General features: G+C 30.4%; 1 protein-coding gene across 4 annotated transcripts in view; it reads right to left on the bottom strand.

The window, feature by feature from the left end:
* The window catches only part of LOC129987846 (toll-like receptor Tollo), a 307447-nt gene that overhangs the window by 159237 nt on the left and 120971 nt on the right, over positions 1–27239 (bottom strand). The gene's annotated exons all lie outside the window — the stretch shown is intronic.

Raw genomic sequence — 27239 nt, 5'->3', positions numbered from 1 at the left:
CCGCAAAGAAGAGTTTCTGAATTTTATTTCTAAAAATCTCAAAAACTAAGTCTAATCTTATAATGAGAAAAAAAAAAAAGCGCACAATGTAAGTGTACCTAGTTTGCGTGTAGATGCATGTGTACACAAATCAATAATTTAAATTCTTTAAATTCGGATGACATTTTATTTTTCTATTATTAGTCATCTTTGTAAATAGCTTTTTGGTATGATTTCTTTCCTTTTGCCATCAGCAACCATTTCGAAAATCCGGAACAGTACAGTAAAAATTAAACATAAGCGAAGCAAAATGTATAATTCTAAAAAATTATTTAAAGTTAATTTAAATTTAATTATATCAATTCACAAAGCGGTTTATTCTTTTGCTTTCTCGATATTTTTTTGTAGCACTAACTGAGTTTAATTTCATTAGAAATGGGAGGGAATAGATTTAAGATATGTTATTAAATGTGTTTATTATTTTGTGTATACATTTGAAAAGTTAATATGATCAATAAGATATTTTCATACGAAAAATGATTTAACATTTATCCCTTTAAATATTAAATTATAAAACGCATGTTGCAATGAAGAAATGCTAAAAGGGTGATGGTTCGTTGAATTTTTAGAATTTAATTTGCTTGCCATGATCTTCAATAAATTATCCGTAGAATCTTTACCAATTGGTTATCAATACAAATTTTGTCACCAAATTTGATATACGTACTTTTGTTTCATAAGAAAGAATAATATTTACGAGTAAGCTCTCCATCTAAGCTTCATTCTATGCACATTTCACGAATAACGAATTTGAAAGAACAAGAAAAATCTGGAAGGCCGGGTATTTACGGCAGTAATCACTTTGCATAATATATTGTGCCATTATTTTTTAAATCGTATGGAATTACTGGAATAAGAGATAAAACAATTGCATATTATTATTATTTATAGCACCACTCAAAAAAATGATAAAAGACTTTTATAAATCATATTATTGTTGAGCAAAAAGTTTTTAGTAATTTTTGCTGCAATTAATTTTTAATAGTTTTTATAAAACACAATTTTTATGGAAAAATGCTTTTAGTGGAGACAATTTCAGAGGTTTTTATAATGCAACATTTTAATAAGGACTCAAGTAATTTTTCGTTTTAAATATAAGAATTTTTTTCAATTACATAATTTAGTAATATATCTTTATAACTAGCTAATTTAAAATAAATCTAACCGACAACTAAAATATGAATCATGAGAGTTGTCGAAGAAAGTGCTATATAAATAAAAAAAATAAAAAAATACAAAAGAGAAAAAAAGTTGTTCATTGCCAAAACGTATTGATACGAATACGATTTATATTTCCGTCTGCCGACCATTCAGACTTATTTTTGATTTAGATATATGTAGAGAGTTTTCCAGAAGTAATAAAGGAATGACGAACATAACAGATACACATGAGATATACAAAGCTAGGTGAAATAAAGAATTGGATTAAAAATCTCAATAAAGAATTCAAAATATATAAAAAAATAAAATTATGAATGTATAAAATGTACTTTTGATAACTTTTTACAGAAAAAGTATCTTTTTATTACCAGCTCCATCATAGATAAATTATTTTAATCATTAAATAAATTAGTATTGAAAATCAGATTAAAAATAGTCCAACTTACATTAATGACAAATTTAAACGAGGAAATTAAATAATCGTTATATGCCATACATTATGCCACATCGGAAAGTGAGATGCAATAAAACATTCTTTAAAGAATACGTATTCACGAATTAGTTCCCACCTAAAGAAACAAATCAAATATGAAAAAAATTCTACTGAAACATCTTCCAAAATGCAAAAAGAAAGGTGAAAAAAATTTCTTTCCCCACAGAACATTTTCAGTATACTTTGAAAGCAAATGAAGTTATTGACTTCAGGGTTTTGAAGAAAAGCAGGTGGAAATCACTTTTTCCATTCCTGGTAGGCAGTTAGAAAAAAGTTGGATTCGAAATGCGTTCGAAAAATCAATTTCAAATCTTTGTAGTCCTTTCACTTTTTTTTTTTTTTTTTTACTTCCTTTTATATTTCTGAAGAATACATTTCTGTTTCAAACTAAGGTCTAGCAAATATTTAAGTTCGAACCTGTTAGAATTCATATTCAGTATTTTTACAAAATTTAGAAAGCAAAAGAAGAGACTTCTTCCCAAAGAGAATTTTTATTCATCCGTGGTTTTTGTGTGCTGAAATAACTCTGTGATATATATATATATATATATATATATATATATATATATATATATATATATATATATATATATATATATATATATATATAATTTTTAACTTTCTTGCATTTTCAAATCAGTTTTGAAATTTTTCGATAGTTAACTATATAATTATCAATTTATAGTTCAGAATATAAAAAAAAAGAATATCAAATATTTTCAGATAATTTTTTATATATAACAAGCATATGCAGTACACTCCGGCCTACAGTATCCGGCCTAATGTGGTGGAAAGAAAGGCCGGATAACAAAAATCTTGGATAGGCTGGAGTTCTATGAATTCATTTATTCGTCCACCAATACTAGAAGACAAAGTTTTTGTCCAAACTCACTATTATAACAAATATTTTCTCACTTCTTATTGAGTACTAAGCCCTCTATTTATCTCAATGTGAATGCAACCGCGGCGCGGTGAATCATAGAAGCAGTTGCCGGTAACATGTCGAGTTAAAATAGAAGCCTCTGTACTTGCAGTTTATATATGTTTATATGCTACATTGCAGGCTTCAAGAATTTATTTGAGAAAAAGTAATTTAAAGAATATAAACTGTTAACATTTTAGCATAAATTCTGTAGTGCCTAACTTAAATGCTGGAAACATAAACAAAGCATTAACGTAAATAGTAGGCCTAGTTCTTAAGAAAATTGGCTCAAACGGATTTTATTTCTCGCTGATGAATGATTACACAGATCAAAACTTACAGTATGACTGTTTTGAAAGTCTTTAATGATGACATAAAAGACGTTTTGGCTTTCTCATTTAATTACGATAAAAGAAAACTAGGCCGGATAGTCGCGAACCGGTTACTCGGTAATGTACTGTAGGAACAAGTAAGTGTTACACGACATTGGATCGCAAAGGCAGATTGCTAGGGAGGGGGTGCTGAAAAGATCTTGTTGCCAGAAATTAGGGGAAATCAAAATTCTAGTCATATTAACATAAAAAACAAACACTTATGTAAAAATAGATAATTGTGCAGATTCTTTTTGGATTACAAGAAGAAATTATTATTTTTGTAATTCTATTTCAAGGCAACAAACATATTAAATTTAATCAATTTAATTTAATTCAATCAATTAAAAAATATTCAACTCTAAATATTCTCTTAAATCAATATTCAACTCTATGTTTATTTCGTAGCATAAGAGTTTTCTCTTGTCATAAAAAACTTAAAAACTATAAAATCTGTGCAAGGCAGAAGAGAAGGGAGGAGGGGGGACTCAATTAAACTTTTTCATGCCCTAGGAATAATGTTCCACTAAATTCTCTTATTTTATTACATATCAAGGTTGGTGCTATATGGATCATAAACTGACATCAAAAACAACTGCTGTTATATGGATCATAAAATGATATAAAAAACAATCTAAAAGCAATAAAGTCCGAATAAAGCATAAATCCGTAGTATCCAACAATTTATGCGCAGAACGAAAATCATCCTTGAAGTCCTGGAATATTTCCATAACTTTCCCAAGCCTGGAAGTAAAGATGAAAGGTGTTTGTGACATAAACTTACTGCAGCGAAAGTATATAAAAGGCCATTATGTGCGTTCAGACAAGCATTTTATTCATTTGGTTAAGCAAAGACCGATTAAGCAGATGCTTTATTAACGCTCCAGGCCCGGAAAATGAGTAGAAAAGGGTACTGCACCTCATCCTCAATGACATGGCTAATAGCACTCTTATCGCAATAGCATAATCATTAAATAACCATTTGAAGCAACAAATGCATTATGCCTGATCTATTTCTGTAGCAGTAATGGCAAGAGGGAAAAAATGAACGAAAAGGTAAAATGATGGAATATGCTATGACCAATCAAGGATTTTTATTTGGTTCGAACAGTTTTTCAGATTTGAAATAGACGGTTTCATGTGTTAATGGTCTACCTGACCTTCACCAGAAACCAGAAAATAAAAAGTAAATGATAGAAAAAAATTGAAATATATATAGTAAGATCTAATTTCAGATTATTGTTAAATTGAACACAAAATAAAGGGTGTTTTTTTTTTTTTTGGGGGGGGGGGAATCGCAAATTTGTTTCGCTGAGGATTATAAAACAATTAATTAGTAAAAGTATAAACAAAAAAAAGTTCCAAATGCATTTAAATATCAAACAAATGGTTTAAATCAAAATGCTTTTTTTTAAATATTTATCAAGAAATAATAAAAAATTCGGAAAAAACAACAACAACTTTGGACTAGAGAGAGTGTTTATATCAAAACCAACATGACCCTTAATCCTCAATGCCAGATACAGACCAGGTCAAAAACTACGATGAATCTTTGGTGGAATCAGATTTAAAACATGAAATTTTACAATTCCAAAACTGTACCACATACCACAAGGCTAACGCTGTCTGAAAAGTTTAAAGCTCTTAATTAGCGTCGCTAGTAGCTCTATGTTTATTGTTCATTTCAGTTACCAATACTTTTAAAAGTTTCCAATACGTTATTACTTATCCAAAGTCCTCATTTTTTCTTATGTAAGAGATAAAACATTAAATAGATCATTTTTAAACTAATTCTGCAATAATAATTTTGATAAGGGGAATAAAAAATAAAACAAGTTAAGCATCAGGTAAGATGCACACAAAACTTAATTACCTTCTTAAGTTCTGACAGTGTTCTGGGTTTCACATACACAGTTCCATGTGTAAGCGATATTCTCGACTCCAATACTCAGAAAAAAGTGACTCTCCTATCATGTAAAATTATCCGGATTCAAATTTTAAATACTGGAAGTTAAAATATCCAATTGCAAGCATCAAATAAAATAATTGATGGATTTTTCTTTAATTGTCTTATTAAGTTCTGGCAGTCTTCTAGATTTCAAATAGACAGTTCCATATGTAAGCAATATTCACGATTCCAATACTCAGAAAAAAGTAACTCTCCTATCATGTAAAATTAAACGGAAGATTCAAATGTTAAGTACTGGAAGTTAACAAAACCAATTGCAAGTTGTCCAAGCGTATTTGATGGATTTTTCCTTAACTGTCTTATTAAGTTCTGGCAGTCTCCTGGATTTCAAATAGACGGTTCCATATGTAAGCGATATTCCCGATTCCAATACTCAGAAAAAAGTAACTCTCCTATCATGTAAAATTATCCGGAGGATTCAAATTTTAAATAATGGAAGTTAGCAGATTCCATTGCAAGCTGTTCAAGCGCCAAATAAAATAATTGATGGAGTTTTCGCAGACTAAAAAATAAAGTAAGAAATTTTCTCGTCTTTCTAAATTTTAAAGTCAGCTCAAGAGATTAGAGAAAGAATCTCTCCGAAGAAAAGGGCTACTTAATTTCCAATTAGTTCTCACTTGTTCCAATGCCCAGTGAGCTCTTTTTCCAACTTTTACCGGTTATTGCATTTGACTTGAAATGTCTGCTAATCCGATTTAGTAATTATTTTCAAAAAGTTTTTTTTTTCCCCTCCCTTAACGTTCCTTTCAGTATCTTGTTAAACTGTAATTCCAGAAAGAGGAAAACTGCAGTAATTGGAATTTCTTGTTCATTCTCATTCAACCTAGGTCATGGCTTAAGAAAATAAGCTTATTATTCAAATTATATAAAACACTAAACAAAACGATTATCCAGCTGAAAATCGTTATTGTTACGTTATAATTTGTTTGTGTCATCTTAGAAAAGGAATCAGGGACAAATAAGATATTTAAAGAAATGGAAATGTTAGCCAATTATTTAATTTAGCGTTTATTTAAATTGAAAACGAGCCATCTCTAGACAACAGCCTTTCTTTATAGTCATATTGTCATCAATATGAGAATTTAAAAAAAATCTGCTGTCTCAAATTTCAAGTTATTATGTGAGAGCATTATTTTTTTAAGTCGAGACATGAATCCGACAGAAAAACAAAATAATTTTCTCATGTGACTCATATTTCGCAGTCATCAACATTTAGAAAAACGATGGTTTTTGACCATCTCAAATTCAATTGAGTTCTAAAATGTTTTTCTGGAGGTCAGAATTTTTTTTCGTTAAAAACCAGTTTAAACCGGTTTGAAACAATCACGTGACTATCAGATTACGCATGCGATAGAATAGAATTAAAATAGATTTTTTTTTAAAAATGAAATGTTACATTTTTAAAACACATTTTTATCATGAGTCACGTAATTAATTGAGTCTTAAATTCATATTAATACTTCTGTTTTCTTCTTTCACTTATGTAGTGCAATTCAATAATATGAAATTTTTAATCGAAAAATTTAATGAAATAATTATAATGCAACTAAAACTTTCCTTTTATTTTAGAAGCATTTCCATTTAATAATAAAACATTTAATAAGCAATGATTTCTTACACTAAAAAAATATAATATGCCCAATTTCCCTACATTATGCAGTAATCTATATCTACAATAGCAGAATTTATTTAATGAATATTTTGTAGTTTAAAAATCTGATATTTCAAAATTATTCAGGAACTGAAGGCATATAAATAGCGAATTTTATTTAAAGAAATGTTTATTTAAACATTTAATAAATTTAATTAAAAATTCGGTTCAACCTTTTTATTCCCTGTCCAGATGCTTCATTGTTACAATAGCTTTTATAATGACTATGAAATGTTGTGTTGTAATTTTAGCGTTTATTTTGTCTAAGAATAAAAAAAGCTGTGAAGTGTAGTGTTAAATAATGAGCTTTATAAAAAATAGAGCTCATTAAATGTAAAATGAATGTATTTAACACTCATTAAATATAAAACATAAAAAACCCTGGTATTGGCAAAAACCGATAAAATTTAATCCAATAGCTTAATGAAGTGATTATTAGGCAATTGAAATGTTCACTTTCTTGTATAAATAAAGTATTAGAAAATGATAAAGCAACAAAATAGGGAATAAAAAAGTTTGAAAAAAAATACGTTTAATGGTTTATAAATGCTTAAGATACAAGGCACTAAATAATTATTTTTAGCCAATACTAATTCTCCACATTTGCAAAGTCTGGATTAAAAACCTTCTGAGAACAAAAAGATAAAAAAAAAAGTATCGTTCCTTATTATTACAACATTAGAGATTTTTCACTGTTGAACAGAATCTGCCTTATCGTTGATACTATTTGAACATTACCATTCTTCTCATAGTTTTATCATTTTCTCACTATAAAAAAAATGTAATTTAACGGATAATAAGAATTTGATTACATCTATTATGTTTCTTCTCCCCAAATTTTTTGTTACTATTCATAAATTTTTGTTCATGCGTGTAAAAAAAAAAAAAAAAAATGCAATTCTTACAAAACATAAGAGCATTATGCTGGCTTTTTTTCGGAAAAGTAATGGAACAAAAACTTTGGAGACACTGGTTTTTTTTTTTTTTTTTTTTTTTTTTTTTTACTTTTAAACTACTAATATTATGTTTTTCTTCATGTAAAAATCGGTTATACATATAAAAAAAATGAAACACGAAAATTCATTTATATGAAAATCAAGATAAATAGTCATTTGAGAACTTTCCCCTTCACAGTACTTTTTTTTTCTTTCTCAAACGATAAAATTAAATCTCACATGCAACCAGAAAACAAAATTTCTAAAAATCCCTCTTAAAGACATTTTTTTTTTTATAAAGAATCTTATAATTACAACATAAAACATCATGAAAGCTTTGTAGTGCCTAAAAGATAATAATGGTTTATATCGGCCATAATGGAATAGAATAAATTACCACTGGTGTATTAGAAAGCGGCCTTTAGTGTAACGTAAGGCTATGAATTCGAGTTTAATTTACTGGTTTTAATCCTTTAAAGAGTTTCTAGTCCTGATAAATATTCAAAGCTGGTCAGAGTAAAGGAAACATTAAGGCTTTGAATTTTAATAATAATTATCATTGTCTTACAGTAATAATTAAAAGATCCATATATATCGAGGCGAAGCTTAACTGTTCGAAAATTTAATTTTAACTTTCGCTTATCCAAGCTTTAAGAGACGGAGTAACTGCGAGATATTGAATCTAATGTCGTTAATGGACTAAGCTTGTAGATTTGCTGCCGTGCAGAACCCTGCTTAGATGCTTTTAGCAACCGTTTATATTCGTTCAACAAAGTATTTTAAAGTAAAAACGGGAAGAAAAACAATTACCATGTTTTTGCAGTTCTGGTAGAAATAAAAATGTTCAGATTTAATGATTATTTAGCGTCGTAAGTATTTCATATCACGCGTAATTTGTTGTTTACATGTCAAAAGCTGCATTCATCATTATTGTTTTTGTTTATAAAATATTAATGCGATATTTTAAGTTTTAGATTAACTCATGAGTGCTAACTGAGTGCATTTCGGAGTTCACAAAGATTCGTGAGACGTAAGAGAAATGGTTATGTTTCAAAATAATTCCTTAATCTTAGTAATTTAACATATTAATATCCTTATGTCAATGGAATGAAAAAAATTGAATTATATTTAAAAAGTCAATATGAAAAATGTTTTAAAAAAAAAAGGTTTTAAGAACAGCATTTGGTCTTTTATCTATTTCTGAAGCAAAAAAAAAAAAAAAAGGATGGTTAGTGATATAATAAACGTTTGTATCTTAACCACATCTTGTATGTTTGTCTTGTATCTTAACTTTTCTTTTACCACATAAAATTTAAAATAAATCTTCGATTTACTATTTATTTATAAATGCATTGCTTTAATTAACTTTTACAGTCATTGAACTAAAAAAGTAGATACTGAAAAAAATATTCTTTAATAAAATTCAAATAAATTGGAGAATCAAAGTGCTTTTGTCTAAAGTAGTGCAGCAACAACAAAATAATTTAATACTCGTTAACTCCTTCCAGTAAAATTTAATAATGAACAATTGTACATGAAAAGAAACCATTTATATTAGAAAAACTTAGTTCATTTTGTAATTCTTACATATTGTTAATTAAAATTATATTATTGATATGGATATAATTGTAATTCGTAAGTTCATATTCAACATTTTTTTTAAAAACTAGCAACGACTTCGAATTAGTACCTAGTTTTACGCTTCGTTGTGGTGTTTATTTCACAGCGTGTTTTTCCTTTAGTAAGACAGACAGATGTTCATGCTAAATGTTTATAAAAATGAAGTCAACTGACTAACAACAATTTGGCCGTAAATTGTACCAAGGCGATCTAATAGTAAACAATATGTGATAGTGATCTATGATATCAACATATGTAATAAAAGTGCTGCTGGATTCAGTATACTAGAAATTTTAAACCAAATTTATTATTATATTCAACGGTAAATTTAATCACATGACAAATATAGCTCGTTATTGGTCAATATGGTATGAAAAACCAGTGACGAGCTATACTCGTCATTTTAAGGAGGGTTTAATCCTTCGGATAAATGAAATGGGAAAAGTTTCAATTTAAAAATGAGCCCGGATCGGATATTATTTCTCATTGAAATCGAGATAACTGTGTAATCTAATGTAATTAATAACAACAGCAATGAAAATAAATTTGATATCCAGGAATCCTTTGTTTAAAAATATAACGTGATTTAACTGTTTTATTACCGCTATCAAAATTCAACCCATTCAACCCATTTATCATCAATAAAGTGTATTAATATATTTATAGTTTGTTTGCAAAAAACAAAAAACAATCACTATGGTCCTATTATAAGCATATAGAAATTATAGAATAAGAAATATTCGTGGGTAATATAATATTGAAATATCACGTTTTGGTGAAGTACTTAAAACTCATGAGCGTCGTTTAACAAGACTGAATAAGCTGACGTGACTCGGAACTACACATTAAAACACATGAAAATAACAAAATCCCAAGATTATGGACTAGATAACATTATTAGAGGAAGCGAAGTTGCACGCAGACGAGGAATATCTGCGAGAATGGATCAAAACTGGTCCTTTTCCAGCGGCCCTTTTTGATTGTTGAATCGAAAGCCTGGCTGGGAGCCAGCAGAGTAGAAAAAACGAGAGGAGCCAAGTCCGTTTCCATACTCTAGAGAAATGGCTTGTAATTGCTACTTACCATCCCTACAACTCTAGTGATTTTGTTGATAAATCACGACATGAAGCAGCAGAGAAGGGTTTTGTTGAGCTACGACTCCAAATGTGAGGGGCTGTAACTAAGTACCACCTTCCTGTTGATGCAAGCGTAGCACATCGTGTGTTGCAGGATATTAATACACGCAAATTTGGAGAGGTATGAGTTTGCTCGCGCTGTTGTGCGAATTAATCATCTCAAGTTTTAATACCTACTTGGCTTTTAAACAAGCTCATTCATTCACCTGATAATTAAAATGGGAATGCAATTACTGCAAGTATGCTTTTAGGAAGGGGTTGGTCACATTTGTTTTTTTTGTGTGCGTCAGATAGATTGTTTTAAAATTTTTCATTTTTATTGCCATGTCCATTTATTTACAGTTTGTAAATTTTCTATTTCTGTCTCATTATTTACAGTAGGTATTGTCTCAAGTTTTAATACTTACTTGGCTTTTAAACAACCTCATTTATTCACCTGATAGTTAAAATGGGAATGTAATTATTGCAAGTATGCTTTTTTACTGTTGTGTCTATTTATTTACAGTTTGTAAATTTTCTATCTTTGTCTATTTATTTACAGTAGGTATTGTCTCAAGTTTTAATACCTAAGGCTTTTAAACAAGCTCATTCATTAATGTGATAATTAAAATGGGAATATAATTATTGCAAGTATGCTTTTAAGAAGGGGTTGGCCTCGTTTGTTCTTTACGTCAAATAGATTGTTTTAGAATTTTTCATTTTTATTGCCATGCCTATTTATTTATTTTGCACGGCAATAATGAAAGCCGTTAGGAGAAAATTTATTTTAAGTTCATAAAAATTTATTGTGCATCATTTTCATTTTTATTAAATTTCAAAAATTATTCAGTGCCTATTATTTATTAATAGACAATACCATTTACTGCATTTTTTCTACTTTTATAAACGGGAAAAAATATTATATTTTTCAAAAAAAAAAAAAAAAAAATAACGATCATTTTTGAATTTTTCCCACCCATTTCTGATATAACGTGAAATCTTGCACTCATATCAGATGATGGGGGAAAAATCCGAATATTCAATATTATTTGCGAAAAATTTAGTTCCCCCCCCCCTTCTTATGAAACTTGTAAAATTGTAAAATTATTTTTTAAGCAACGGTACCTAATCAATCAATGTACAGTTTTAAATCATGCAAATAATTTTTTTAAAAAGTTTTTATTACCATACTCATTAAATGAAATTTGGAAGCATCTACAAACTGCTGAGTACTTACATATCTACACTAAGCATTTTGTAATTCCTTTTAGTAAACTTATAAATCAAAGAAAATTAACTAGAATAATTTTATAATAAAAATAGTTTAAATTCTTAGAATGTACAAAAAGCTGCTGCAGTCCATTTCATTATTATTGTATTGATATTTTTAATTTCATCTTTTCTTCAAATCTCTTAATTTTAAATCGATTTTTAGCTAGTACCATAGTATTTCTAATTCAATGACGAGTTTGTTTTTAAGCGAAATTTTATAAATAACATAAGAAATAACAAATTAAATGATTTTAAATGATAATAAATGCTTTATGTAACTAAAAAAATATTTATTCAGCTTTTATTCAGAATAATCAAAGAACAAAACAATAAAAAAAATAGACAGAGACTTTCCATATTATGTTTATATTGCTCAGCACAGTAAACTTTATTTATGATACAATATTTCCATTGTCCTGTCAATATATTCATCTAATAAACAAAATATGAAACTCTAAATACTCTCGTATTCAATATCTTTGTTTCCGTATCTACCTTTATTGTTATTTATTACGTTCAGAAACAAATGGAACTGTCTTTGCGCACATCTTAGGCATACTTAGTATTCCTGCTTACCTGTATGGGACATTTAACATTATACAAATAGAGCCAAAAAAATAAAATAGAGGATATTTTCTAATACATATTTTCGCCTCGACTGCTTTCAATATGTAAGCAAATGCGTCCCGTGGGTTCCAGGAGCGAAAGAGAGTGAAAGCTTTGAGAAAAGCAAAGATTTTTGTTTCCCTTCCATCCCTGCATCACAATCACATATACACGAAAACAAATATAGCGGAATTCCACAAACTTATAGGGATTTCTTTATCCGCAAAGGCACTGGCGTAAGAATAGACAGCATTTGCGCATACATCAAAAGCGGCGAGCGTTATCTCGGATATTTGGAATATCTGCGTCCACTACCATAAACGCAAGCAGAAGCAATGATACGAGCGACTGAAATATCCGGCAAATATATATATCCGGCAAATGCAAGGCATAAATAAATGGGAAAAGGTTGGGAAGACGTTTATGGGGAAAAGAGTTTCAAATCAAGCGGAAAAGAAGGTGGGGGCTGGGGGTGGCGTATATCAGGGGGGGGGTGATGAAAGAATTTGTCAACACCCATAATGTACAAGTTTTCACGCGGGTTTTCCTCGAAAACGTTCGGTAAATATTTTCCTTTACAAATGTGATGAATATGGAAATGAAAAATATTAGGAAATATGAAACAAGAATCCGTCGCTAACACGGCGGCTGTCTTCGTTAAATCGGCTGTTCAATTAGTACTTAAAAGCATTGCTTGATTATGTTATTTCGGTTAAGTGGGGTAATGGTGTTGGCGTTCGTTAGTGTTTTCGGGCGGATTCTCTCTTAGCGGGAATGCATCTTTTGATGAATATCCAAGAATATAATTAAAAGTAAACAGATAATGATTAATGCCGTTTTCTTCGAAAATTGTTTTAACTTTATCTATTTTTCGTGAATTTAAACATCGGTTATTAAGGAAGGGAACACAAAAACTGCAAATAAGATTTTACTTTTCTTTTTTTTTTTTTGGTTTGAATGGAAACTGGGAGCGAAATATCCGTTATTGATCATTTATAGACTACTTCACTGCGTTCATACCAAATGAATTATTACGAAACTGAATTTGATATTGATGGAATGTAAAATAATTGTTGCACTTAAAAGTAACAATATTTGTCTAACTCAACAATCCGTTCGTGTTAACTAAAAATTAACCCACATACAATAAGGAATAAATGAAATTATGTGCACAATGCACAGATTTAGTTATTGAAAAATATGCGCATTGTACACTTAAGTTTTCACGGACTAAAACCACCATTTTTGTTATCCGATTTTAACATACTATTTAAAATCACTCAGATTATAAAAAAAAGAATAAAATGTAGAAATAAATTTGCAAGAATTAAGATACGTTTAATGTTAATGCTGTGCTTGTTTTAAAAATTTATGTATTCATATTGCATTTCCATTATTGAAAAAGCAGACGCAATAAAAAGTATCTTAAAAGTATAGTATTATTTCGCTTAGACATCTATTTTCAGTAACATAATAATAATAATAAATAAATAAATTTACGGTGCAGTGCATAATAAATATTTTTAAAATACAGCAGATACTTAAAGAGTTTTGGAAATATAAATAAATGCGAGTTTTGGTGCAAAAAGAGTGTTTTTAATGATATGAATAAAATAGAAAGATATTATTTACAGCATATTATTTACACTTGAAATTCATTACAAAATTTAAAATGTAAATGACATCGAAAATAAAAAATCTAAACATTCATGGCCAAATTTATTAATATTTTTTCGAAAAAATTATAAAAGCATTGATTTGAATATGCATATCGTTTCATGGATGTAACATTACAATTCATGGACTCTTTAATAATTGATCAAACATCATGACATTTATCTTTAACTAGTCGGCTCTAGTGATCAGGTGATTCACCAGGATTAATGGTGTCTAAAATTTTTAATTTTAAATATTTTATTGAAAGCGATCTTATTGACTTCTTCAAAAAATATTTATAAGCCTCAACCTTTGATATAATTTATTATTTTAGACACCTAATGCTGTTCATTTTGCTATGCCTTTCCCTTATTTTCTGCCATCTCCCCTAAAAATTTGTAAAAGATGGATACAATCTAATTTCTAACCTAAAACAATGCAAAATTTTGCATTATACTTCGCGCTGAAAATGTTTTAAATATAAATTCAAAGGTTTCACACAATGTCTCGAAATTGAAAAAATGTATGACTTGATTTACCGAAACCTACTTTGCCAATAATGCTTAGTTACAGAAGTTTAATTTTGCAATTTTGCATTTCATTATTTTTTATATTAAAAACCGAATTCATTATTTTTTTATATTAAAAGCGAAAAAAAAGATCAGCAATTTTAATAAGAGACTTCCATCAAGAATTTTTTTACAGTCTAATAATCGCCCAGAATTTTTATGCTTTTGCATTATTGTGCTTGATATGTTTAATATTAGTTTAAAATTTTTACGTACCTTTGCAATCATGCACGAAAATATACTTCAATAATTGTTTTAGGGAATAATTAAATATAAAAAAAATGGGATCAATGACACTAATTTTTTTTCGATTATTAAAACAATCTGAAAATTACTTTAGTGCCGTAATTTTCCCGGAAATATCATCATAACTATCACGAAAACATGACGAAATTTCATTTTATTTTTAACTAAAATTCTAAATAAAATCACTCACACACATACACACAAAAAAAAAGTAAGAAAAAAGAAAACCCTCCGAGTTGCCATTTTAGATCCGCCAAAGTATATGCATACTAAGTTCGTAGCTCGAGGTCAGATTTTGTCACCTGTAGAATATCAATACGCACAAACGTATATATATCTTTTTTATAAATAATGTTTTCTGAAAATGGTATTTTTCACTTGGATTGCAATAAGCTTAGTGAATAAAAATAAGAATAAAAAATTTTATACTTTTGAAAAATACAGCATTTTACAGAAAAATGCTCTATTCAACAATAAAAAAAAAAAAAAAAAAAAAAGTAAGAAAAAAGAAAACCCTCCGAGTTGCCATTTTAGATCCGCCAAAGTATATGCATACTAAGTTCGTAGCTCGAGGTCAGATTTTGTCACCTGTAGAATATCAATACGCACAAACGTATATATATCTTTTTTATAAATAATGTTTTCTGAAAATGGTATTTTTCACTTGGATTGCAATAAGCTTAGTGAATAAAAATAAGAATGAAAAATTTTATACTTTTGAAAAATACAGCATTTTACAGAAAAATGCTCTATTCAACAATAAAAAAAAAAAAAAAAAAAAAAAAAAAAAAAAGTAAGAAAAAAGAAAACCCTCCGAGTTGCCATTTTAGATCCGCCAAAGTATATGCATACTAAGTTCGTAGCTCGAGGTCAGATTTTGTCACCTGTAGAATATCAATACGCACAAACGTATATATATCTTTTTTATAAATAATGTTTTCTGAAAATGGTATTTTTCACTTGGATTGCAATAAGCTTAGTGAATAAAAATAAGAATGAAAAATTTTATACTTTTGAAAAATACAGCATTTTACAGAAAAATGCTCTATTCAACAATAAAAAAAAAAAGTAAGAAAAAAGAAAACCCTCCGAGTTGCCATTTTAGATCCGCCAAAGTATATGCATACTAAGTTCGTAGCTCGAGGTCAGATTTTGTCACCTGTAGAATATCAATACGCACAAACGTATATATATCTTTTTTATAAATAATGTTTTCTGAAAATGGTATTTTTCACTTGGATTGCAATAAGCTTAGTGAATAAAAATAAGAATGAAAAATTTTATACTTTTGAAAAATACAGCATTTTACAGAAAAATGCTCTATTCAACAATAAAAAAAAAAAAAAAAAGTAAGAAAAAAGAAAACCCTCCGAGTTGCCATTTTAGATCCGCCAAAGTATATGCATACTAAGTTCGTAGCTCGAGGTCAGATTTTGTCACCTGTAGAATATCAATACGCACAAACGTATATATATCTTTTTTATAAATAATGTTTTCTGAAAATGGTATTTTTCACTTGGATTGCAATAAGCTTAGTGAATAAAAATAAGAATGAAAAATTTTATACTTTTGAAAAATACAGCATTTTACAGAAAAATGCTCTATTCAACAATAAAAAAAAAAAAAAAAGTAAGAAAAAAGAAAACCCTCCGAGTTGCCATTTTAGATCCGCCAAAGTATATGCATACTAAGTTCGTAGCTCGAGGTCAGATTTTGTCACCTGTAGAATATCAATACGCACAAACGTATATATATCTTTTTTATAAATAATGTTTTCTGAAAATGGTATTTTTCACTTGGATTGCAATAAGCTTAGTGAATAAAAATAAGAATGAAAAATTTTATACTTTTGAAAAATACAGCATTTTACAGAAAAATGCTCTATTCAACAATAAAAAAAAAAAAAAAAAGTAAGAAAAAAGAAAACCCTCCGAGTTCCCATTTTAGATCCGCCAAAGTATATGCATACTAAGTTCGTAGCTCGAGGTCAGATTTTGTCACCTGTAGAATATCAATACGCACAAACGTATATATATCTTTTTTATAAATAATGTTTTCTGAAAATGGTATTTTTCACTTGGATTGCAATAAGCTTAGTGAATAAAAATAAGAATGAAAAATTTTATACTTTTGAAAAATACAGCATTTTACAGAAAAATGCTCTATTCAACAATAAAAAAAAAAAGTAAGAAAAAAGAAAACCCTCCGAGTTGCCATTTTAGATCCGCCAAAGTATATGCATACTAAGTTCGTAGCTCGAGGTCAGATTTTGTCACCTGTAGAATATCAATACGCACAAACGTATATATATCTTTTTTATAAATAATGTTTTCTGAAAATGGTATTTTTCACTTGGATTGCAATAAGCTTAGTGAATAAAAATAAGAATGAAAAATTTTATACTTTTGAAAAATACAGCATTTTACAGAAAAATGCTCTATTCAACAATAAAAAAAAAAAAAAAAGTAAGAAAAAAGAAAACCCTCCGAGTTGCCATTTTAGATCCGCCAAAGTATATGCATACTAAGTTCGTAGCTCGAGGTCAGATTTTGTCACCTGTAGAATATCAATACGCACAAACGTATATATATCTTTTTTATAAATAATGTTTTCTGAAAATGGTATTTTTCACTTGGATTGCAATAAGCTTAGTGAATAAAAATAAGAATGAAAAATTTTATACTTTTGAAAAATACAGCATTTTACAGAAAAATGCTCTATTCAACAATTAAAAAAAAAAAAAAAAGTAAGAAAAAAGAAAACCCTCCGAGTTGCCATTTTAGATCCGCCAAAGTATATGCATACTAAGTTCGTAGCTCGAGGTCAGATTTTGTCACCTGTAGAATATCAATACGCACAAACGTATATATATCTTTTTTATAAATAATGTTTTCTGAAAATGGTATTTTTCACTTGGATTGCAATAAGCTTAGTGAATAAAAATAAGAATGAAAAATTTTATACTTTTGAAAAATACAGCATTTTACAGAAAAATGCTCTATTCAACAATAAAAAAAAAAAAAAAAAAAATACATGTCATCGCAGGAAAAGTCATCCAGACATAACCATTTAACATCAAAAGCACAATTACAGTACAAAAGATTTCCCAGAATTTAGTAAGTCACGCATAAATTGTATGGCTTTTATGCGCAGTTACAAACTTGAAAAAAGAACCGATTTCATGCACATATTTCTGGCTAGCGGAAAAACGTATGTACTGCCTGTCATCACGTGACATTTCCCAGAGTTTGTTAGATATTTCCGCGGATTTAAGAAAGAGTTCCTTTGAAATAAACGGAAAGAAATTAAATTATGTTCGTGAATAAAATATGGAACTTTTTTCTTTTTATTTTGTCTGTATCCCCCCCCTCTCTTACCGTCGCATCTTAAGTACTTTTCTTTGTTCGAATTATTTCGTTTTATTGAAATGGCAGCGGTGGCGGTCGAAAAGAGAGTAGAACTCCAAAATGGAAATAAAATAAACTAAAATGGTAACGCTTTCCAGAAGTATTAAACTGACGGTTTTTATTATTATTTTTTTCATACCCCACCTCCTCTGCTCCCCCACCGAAAAAAAAGTTCCACAACTCTTCCTTTCTCTCCCATACTCTGCTATTTTGTTTCGTTGCTTGAATTTCAAACAGCACGAGCCAAGATCCTATTTTCTATTTAGCGAAAGTTGTTCTTGAATTCAAAAAGTCAGGTTCAGGCTTTCAACGTCCGCCTTACCACCCTTTCCCGCCAAATTCCTTCTCAACGACTCGTATTCGGAGCTATATTTTTTTTCTGCCCATTTTTTTTTCTACCAATTTTGGAATTGCCTCCTTACTTTGCATAATAATGAGTTATTTCTCATTCTCTTTCTCAAGAGATATGAAATTCGCGCCAAGTGAGACGAAAGGAATGTGTTGACAGACATGTTATGCAAGAATAAAGATTTTGGAGAAAGCGCGTGCTGGTTTTTTTTTTTTTTTTTTCTTTCGAGTGAAAATGCTTTGGCGGATTCTAAGGCTTCTCACAAGAAGAAGAAGCGGGGGGGGGCGACATTTACATTGTATTGAAACGCAGAATTTATAAATGTATGCATATAAAAAACGCTAAGAGAAAGAATATGTGTCTAAAAATTGAACTTGCTCTTAAGCTCCTTTTGCATTAGCCACCACATTTCGCCTTTGATTTTCTCCGGAAAAAGTTTTTGATGGCACGCTGTGTATTTCTGACAATCTTTCGTCTTTTTAGCTGCTTGTTCTATTATTCCCAAGTTTCCCTTTTTATAAAATTTATCTTTCATAACATATTGTCTTTGCTGCACAAAACAGCTGTATGCATTTTATTGCTTTGCTGAATACAAGAAGATTTCACAGCATCATTCTGTTTTCATGAATTTTTAGATATTCATTTACCTACTTTTCAGAATCAGGGCACGATGATAATAAGCAATTATAACTAATTATACTGATAATTACAAGTTAGTGCTTTAAAAATTATGGTTTAAAAATGTTTTCGCGAACCGAAATATATAAATACCACAAGATTAGTCAATGATATATCTGATAATAATTGGTTATACTAATGAGTATCCCAGATAATCTGTAGCCACTAGATTTATTGAGAGTATATTTCAGCTACAAAAATGATCCCCGCTGTCCAATTTATTCACATAGAAAGAGTAGACAAAAGCACATGGTATGATCATAGAACATTCAACCCTAACGCATGATTCGCATTTATAATTTACGCACGCATATATAATTAAAACTAAACAATTAAGAAACTCTATATAATAGACTTCTGACAAAATATAAACGGGTGTTGTCTTGGAAATATAATTTTCTCTCTGTTTGGGCTATTTACTCTTCTTTACGTGTTGGGGGTGCGACTCGCACCTCAAATGTTTGTAAAATCATAAAGAAGAAGGAAAGAAAATCCTGAAAGATCGATATAATTTCAGAATTATTAAGGAAAGTATGTACTGAAAAAGTTAAAAGAAGAACATATAATCTATGCTTCTCAAATCCAGAACTGGTATATTCGAATCTATACGGACTTAGTTTTATTTAGTTATATTAAATACATTTTTGCAAGCAATATTATATTTATTTTGGGATGTACCTTGTAATTTTTAGACTCGGTCAGACGACGGGGATCAACACCTGAGTTGGTCATTTCTCTCCACACTTAAAGTTATATGGTTCAGTCAGCAGATTTAGCTTGCATCAGTTCAGCATAACGAAGGATTTTTAGCAGAATAGGGATTCTAAACTGGCGCCTTCCGGCCCCAGACCGAGGCCTTACTACTAGGGCCTCATGATTCCTAAATTCATTAGGAATCAAAGTCTATAATTTTAAAAACTTACTGAATACATTTATCCGAAAATTAAAATATATAGAACTTTTGTTCTATACATTTTTATTTTCGTACATACATTTTCAAAATCCTAAATCTCATGTCCGTGATACCATTTGGGGCTGGGGCCCCTAGTTTATATGATCTATATAGGTTTCTAAGAAAATATAAAAGGGTGCTATCCTCGGTTATATATTTTTCCACGGCTTCAGATGCCTTTTAGAGTAAAATCCAATCCCTCGATTCAAAGCTTTTGACTCGTGCCTACAAAGAAACCGATTTTTATTTTTAGAAAAAGCCCCGCGCCTTGTGTCCATATGATTTACCACAACTCTGAGCTGGTGTAAAATACGACGAGTCGAAAATGGACACTCTGTGTCACTTTCCCGAGCTCGACAAGGGGTTTCAGTTCCGTTCCAGGTGCCCCAGAATCGAAAGAATATTCCAGATTTCGAATAAACCGAATGGGAAAGGAACACGAGAAAACTTCTAGAGAAGGAAATATATTTGTAGAAGTAGGAATCCATTAAAATATATCAGAAATAGTTCTCCGAAGGCAGAGTAATTCTGAAGAATATCTATAAAAGGCAGCCAAGCGAATAATACGCCTCGAAGAACTCACTTTTATTTTAGCTCAGACACGAGGGTCCCCCCACAGAAGTCGTACAAATAAAATATTTAAATATATTGGCATTCGATATGAATAGTTAAGGTTTTTGTATAAAATAAAGTACTCCGATTTTGAATGCCATAAAGCAAAATAGCTCTTCCATGTTTTTATCTTCGTACATCAACATGTCTATTTTAAAAAATCCAATTTTATGATTTCTTTCAATTCATGCTTTTCCTGCATTTTCCTGTGGCTTCCCTTTTTGCATGCTATTATCAGAAAACTTACAATTTCAATATCAAAATAGGTTCTTTGAAGAGTTCATCATAACATTTCTTTTAAATACTAATTAATTTCATTTCAAAAGAGAAAAACGACTGATATTGGTATTTTTTCAATTAAATTGCGAGGCAACCCTGTTTGGGTGTCTAATCTTAGTATACAAAACTATAGCCCAGATTTCTCAACAGTGACAAATGCATAAATCTCATAAAAAACAGATTTTAGAAAATATGTTTTGATTCGTGTAAGAAACATGGTATTACTTTCTAATCTCTAAATCATAATCTACAATTATGTATGTATGTATGTGTGTATGCATATATATGTGGGAAGCGCTGACAGATCCCGTATCCTGTATGGCGCCATGCTGGCCATGTTGCGTCACGTCATTAATCACGTGATGCTTTCCCGCCATTATTGGCAGACGAGAGTTAGGCAGTGAGACTGCAAGACGTGTAGCTCACGCTCATGTATCTTTTATATTCTATGTAGTAATGTTTTGTCCTTTGTACTTTAATCTTAATAAATATATTTCAAATATTAATGCTGGTCGTTGCCTTTTCCCACATTTTTGGGGGCTCGGCCTTTCTCGTGAATACCCCTAGCAAATCCCGCCAAATTGTTGAAAAGCTGTGGACGTTAGTACAATTTAAGACGTTAAATTGATGCTAAGAATTTTGATAAGAGTGGATTTTTGCCGTGGATATTTTAATGGACGTTAGTGCACGTTTTGGATGGATATGATTCAAGTGAAAACGTTGAAGGTTCAATTACTTCTTGTTCTTGTGTAACTGTGCTGACATATACTGGCTGCTTTAAAAAAAAAGGAACTTTTAAGAGTGAATAATTCGACTGCTCCCAACCAGGTAGGCGCAATTTTTTCCCAAGTTTGTAATTTATAGTACGTTACTTTATTCCATTCTCCCTTTAAATTTTAATCCCGAGTGAATGTGCATTAGTTCTGTTTTAATTCATTACAATGTCTTTAAAACTAGGCGATATTGAATTAATCGCTAACTCCCTTAAATATGCAAAAACTAATTCCGTAAAATTGCTTAACTCTGTGTTAGGTTACAGTAATTTTGACCATTCTTCTCGAAAAAGAATGAGAAATTTTGAAAGATTTGAAAATTTAGATGTAGAAAAACATAAACAAGAATTGCTGAAGATTTTTCCTTTATCTGATTTTATCTCCGTTTCTAATTTATTACACTTAGAAGTAACTGAGACCGACAAAGATGCTATGTGTGAAAATATTTTTAAAGCCCTAACAAATTTAAATGAATTTCAGAACTCGCTAGATATTAGTTTTTTATCGGAAACAGAAGAAAAACCTTTGTCTCCTCAAAAGGTTTCTCAAACCGAAACTTCATCTATTAATAACAGCTCTATGAGTAATACGGGTAATAATTCTTCCTTCCCCATCCCCGTAACTTCAGACGAAATATTAATAAATAACAGTCAGGCATTAATTACTGGCGCCAAAAGGGAATCACTCGAAAATGATCCCTCGAATAAACAAACGATGAATGAAATAAACCTTCAGTTTTGTTTTTTATTACGCGATCTCTGTGGTAGTAGCAGAAACTTCACAGGAAATGATTCCTATTCGATTAAAAGTTTTTTTTATGATGTTGAAGAGAATTTTTCTCTTTTTCCTTCTTTAAGCGAACAACAAAAATTAATCTTTGTAAAGAGATTAGTTTCCGGCGCAGCTAAATCTTTTTTATTCTCTCAAAGAAATCTAAATTCCTATCATGCTTTTAAAAGTGCATTCATTAATGAATTTTCCGATAAAGTAACTTCGATTGAAATACATAAACAACTAGAAAGACGTAAAATGCGCTCGAATGAAACTTTTATGCAATATTTTATTGCCATGCGTGAAATTGCGAATCAGTCTGAAACCCTTATTGATGAATGTTCTGTTATTCAATACACAATAAATGGGATACAGGGTTCTCCTTCTGATAAAATTATTCTTTATGGTGCAAAATGTTATTCTGAGTTTAAAGAAAAATTACGAATTTTCGAAACTATCGTAAGTGCAATGAACGCAAATAATTCAAAGATGTCGTATTCTAGATATGCTAATGACGGCCAAAGACGTGATACAATACATAAAATCCCTGTCCAACAAAGAGAATCAAAATTGAATCTTAGTAATCCGACTAACAGTAAGACGCGTTGTTTTAACTGTAACGATTTTGGACATATCGCAAAGTCTTGCCCTAATCGTAATCGTGGTCCTAAATGTCTTTCTTGTAATTTTTTCGGACATAAATCTTCCGATTGTCATCGTACTACTCGGAATGACAGTTCTACCCCACGGGATAATGTCAACACTTTACATTTATTGCATTCTCCGTCGAATATGCATAAAGAGGTTGTTATTCTTAATAATACACTTTCCGGATTAGTCGATACTGGTAGTTTTTCGACACTTCTCAAACATTCTGCATGGATTAAACTAGGATCGCCGCCGTTGACGAATAACAAGATGACACTAACTGGATTCGGTTTTTCCCAAACTAAAATAATAGGTTCCTTTGAATCTGAAATTATTATTGACAAACAAAGTTTTCCTGTTTTTATTTCTGTGGTACCTAATAATTGTACTACTTATGACCTAATAATAGGTTGCGACGTAATAAATCAGGCAAATTTGACAATTAAACCTGACGGTGTTGTATTTTCCAAAATTTCTAAATCTGATGATCCTGTTGAAACTGACAGTTTTATAATGGCTATTTCTGCCGAAACTCCCACGTTTGATATAGGTCCGAATATTTCTAAACAAACTCGCAATGAGGTTGAACAGATTTTGTTAGCCTATAAACCTAACAAAACTAAAACCACGAACATCGCACTTGATATGAGCCAATTTTCCACTCTCCTCGACGTTTACCCTTTGCCGAACGTGATATAGTAAATGCGCAGATAGACGAGTGGTTAAAAAATGGAATTATAGAACCATGTTCTTCACCCTATGCTAGTCAAGTTGTCGTAGTTCGTAAGAAAGATGGAAAACATAGAGTCTGTATAGATTATAGAAAATTAAATCGTAAATTAGTTAAAGACCATTATCCACTACCATTAATTGATGACATTTTAGATCGTCTTCAAAATGCTAAAATTTTCAGTACTCTCGATTTGCGTAACGGATTTTTTCATGTGCCGGTAAAAGAAAAAAGTCGTTGTTACACCAGTTTCGTCACAAATACAGGTCAATTTCAATTCCGTTATATGCCATTCGGTTTAAGTTCATGTCCTCCTGTCTTTATGCGATACATAAATGCCGTTTTTCGTGATCTTATTGCAAAAGGCATTGTCCTCCCGTATATGGATGACATCGTCATTCCAGCAAATAATGAATCTGAGGCTCTCGAACGCCTTAACACTGTTCTAAAAGTAGCTCGCGATTATGGACTAGATATAAACTTTAAAAAATGTCAATTTTTGCATAGTCAGATTGAATTTTTGGGTCACGTAGTAGAACACGGCAAATTGCTCCCTTCACCCTCCAAAACTAAAGCCGTTCTTAATTATCCTGAGTTAAAAAATGCAAAAGACGTACAACGTTTTCTAGGTCTTACGGGATACTTTAGAAAATTTATTCCCTCATACTCTACTATAGCAAAACCACTTAGTGATCTTCTTCGTAAGGACAGCCCCTTTCTATTTCAAGCTCAGCAAAAAACTGCGTTTTTACGCTTAAAACAGTTACTTTCTGATAAACCCGTTTTAACTATTTTTAATCAAGGCAGTCCCATTGAAATTCATACAGACGCGTCAATTGATGGCTTGGGGGCAGTCCTACTACAAAAATCCAAAGATGATAACAAATTCCATCCAGTGTATTATATGTCCAAGAAAACGTCTGACAGCGAAAGAAAATACACCAGTTATGAACTGGAGGTACTCGCCATTGTAGAAGCTCTTAAAAAATTCCGAATTTACATCCTCGGATCACACTTTAAAATTATCACTGACTGTAATGCATTCGTCAAAACGTTAAATAAAAAAGAAATGAATTCCCGCATTTCGCGATGGGCATTATATCTTCAGGATTTTGACTACGAAATAGAGCATCGAACCGGTTCAAAGATGACTCATGTCGACGCTCTTAGCCGAAGCCCATGCTGCATGATCATTCAAGACTGTGTCAATCTTCAAATTTTCAAAGCTCAACAGACAGATGAGCATATTACAGCTATAAAAGCATTACTTCAAAATGCATCTTACGAGAACTACATAGTCAAGAACAACATTCTATATAAGAACTTAGACGGAATCGATTTATTTGTCGTACCTGATGATATGCAGGCCAACATTATTAAATCCTGTCATGAACGAGGCCATTTTGCAGTAAAACGCACGCAGGAAATGTTAAACAAAGAATTCTTTATTCCGAACTTGAAAGAGAAAATTGAACGATGCATACGCAACTGTGTAACATGCATTCTAAATAACAGAAAACGTGGCAAATTAGATGGCACTTTGCATCCACTTGCCAAAGACGATACTCCCTTTCATACATATCATATTGATCATTTGGGTCCTCTTCCCAGCACTTCTAAGAAATATAAGCATATTCTGGCGATCATCGATTCCTTTACGAAGTTTGTGTGGCTTTACCCGACCAAGTCCACCGACACCGCTGAAGTTCTCAATAAGCTCGAATGCCAAAGATCAGTTTTCGGTAATCCTTCAAGGATTATTACGGACAGAGGTACCGCTTTCACATCTACGTCATTCAAAGAATATTGTGAACATCAGCATATCACCCACGTTGCTATTACAGCTGGACTTCCTAGATCAAACGGTCAGGTAGAAAGACTTAATTCTACTATCATATCTGTACTCTCCAAGCTATCCATAGAAAACCCTGAGAAATGGTATAGCCATGTTGCTTCCGTTCAGCAAATTATTAATTCTACATTTCAACGAAGTATCAATTCTACTCCATTCGAAATTCTGTTTGGAACTAAAATGAAATCTGAGCATGATATAAAAATCCTCGAAATCGTCAACGAAGAGATACAGTCTGCATTTCTCCAACAGCGTGATGAGCTCCGTAAAGATGCAAAACAACAAATCCTCAAAATCCAAGAAGAAAATCGCCGTACCTACAATCTGCGTAGGAAACATGCTCAAAAATTTCAATTGAATGATCTCGTCGCAATCAAGCGCACTCAATTTGGCCCTGGTCTGAAATTGAAACAAAAATTTCTCGGACCATATAAAGTGATCAAAATTAAAGCAAACGACACATACGATGTTGAAAAGTGTGATTTCTTCGATGGACCAACAAAAACTTCAACTTGTGCAGAATATATGAAACCATGGTCCAGCAATATAGAACATATCACTTGAATTGTGTTTCAAAAGAAAACACTGAACATTACTTAAAGAAAAAAAAAACTATTTTCCTTCTTTTTGTGTGTGTATATTTGGACGATATAGACTTTGATTTTTTTTCTCTGTTTATTTTGTGTTTTTATATTTTTATATGTTCAACACTAATATTATTTTTATTTTTAGTTAGTTATTCGATATTTCCAGTGCACGCTATTGTATTGCTATATACTTATGCTGTCACGGATGGTATGACTATTTTATTTGTTTTATCTTGTGAATATTTCAATTTTACAAATTATTTTCCTGTATTTGCTGTTTGTTTTATATATTTACTTCATTGTACTGTATACCATAAGGCGAGGTCGCCTATCCTGTCATGATGGCCGATGTGGGAAGCGCTGACAGATCCCGTATCCTGTATGGCGCCATGCTGGCCATGTTGCGTCACGTCATTAATCACGTGATGCTTTCCCGCCATTATTGGCAGACGAGAGTTAGGCAGTGAGACTGCAAGACGTGTAGCTCACGCTCATGTATCTTTTATGTTCTATGTAGTAATGTTTTGTCCTTTGTACTTTAATCTTAATAAATATATTTCAAATATTAATGCTGGTCGTTGCCTTTTCCCACATATATATATATATATATATATATATATATATATATATATATATATATATATATATATATATATATATATATATATATATATATATATATATATATATATATATATATATATACATATATATATATATAAGTAAATTTTTAAATCATTTCTCAGTAAGTGTCTCGATACATATGGCATCACGTATTTAATTAAATTAGTTGATAATAATTAATTTCCAATTTATTCAAAAATAGAAAATATAGAAGAATCCACAATTCCAGCAAATGAGTATAAAAGTTAATTAAATGTGCTTACTAAGGTATGTTTAATTTATAAGTATGGATATAAATCATGGATAGCTAGAAATTATATAGAGCTAGATTTATACTTGTTTAATAATTTTG

This window comes from Argiope bruennichi, chromosome 1, assembly GCF_947563725.1.
Source record: "Argiope bruennichi chromosome 1, qqArgBrue1.1, whole genome shotgun sequence".
NCBI classification, from domain to species: Eukaryota; Metazoa; Arthropoda; class Arachnida; order Araneae; family Araneidae; genus Argiope; species Argiope bruennichi.
The sequence above is the reverse complement of the archived record's forward strand: the minus strand, read 5'-3'. Positions and strand labels throughout refer to the sequence as shown.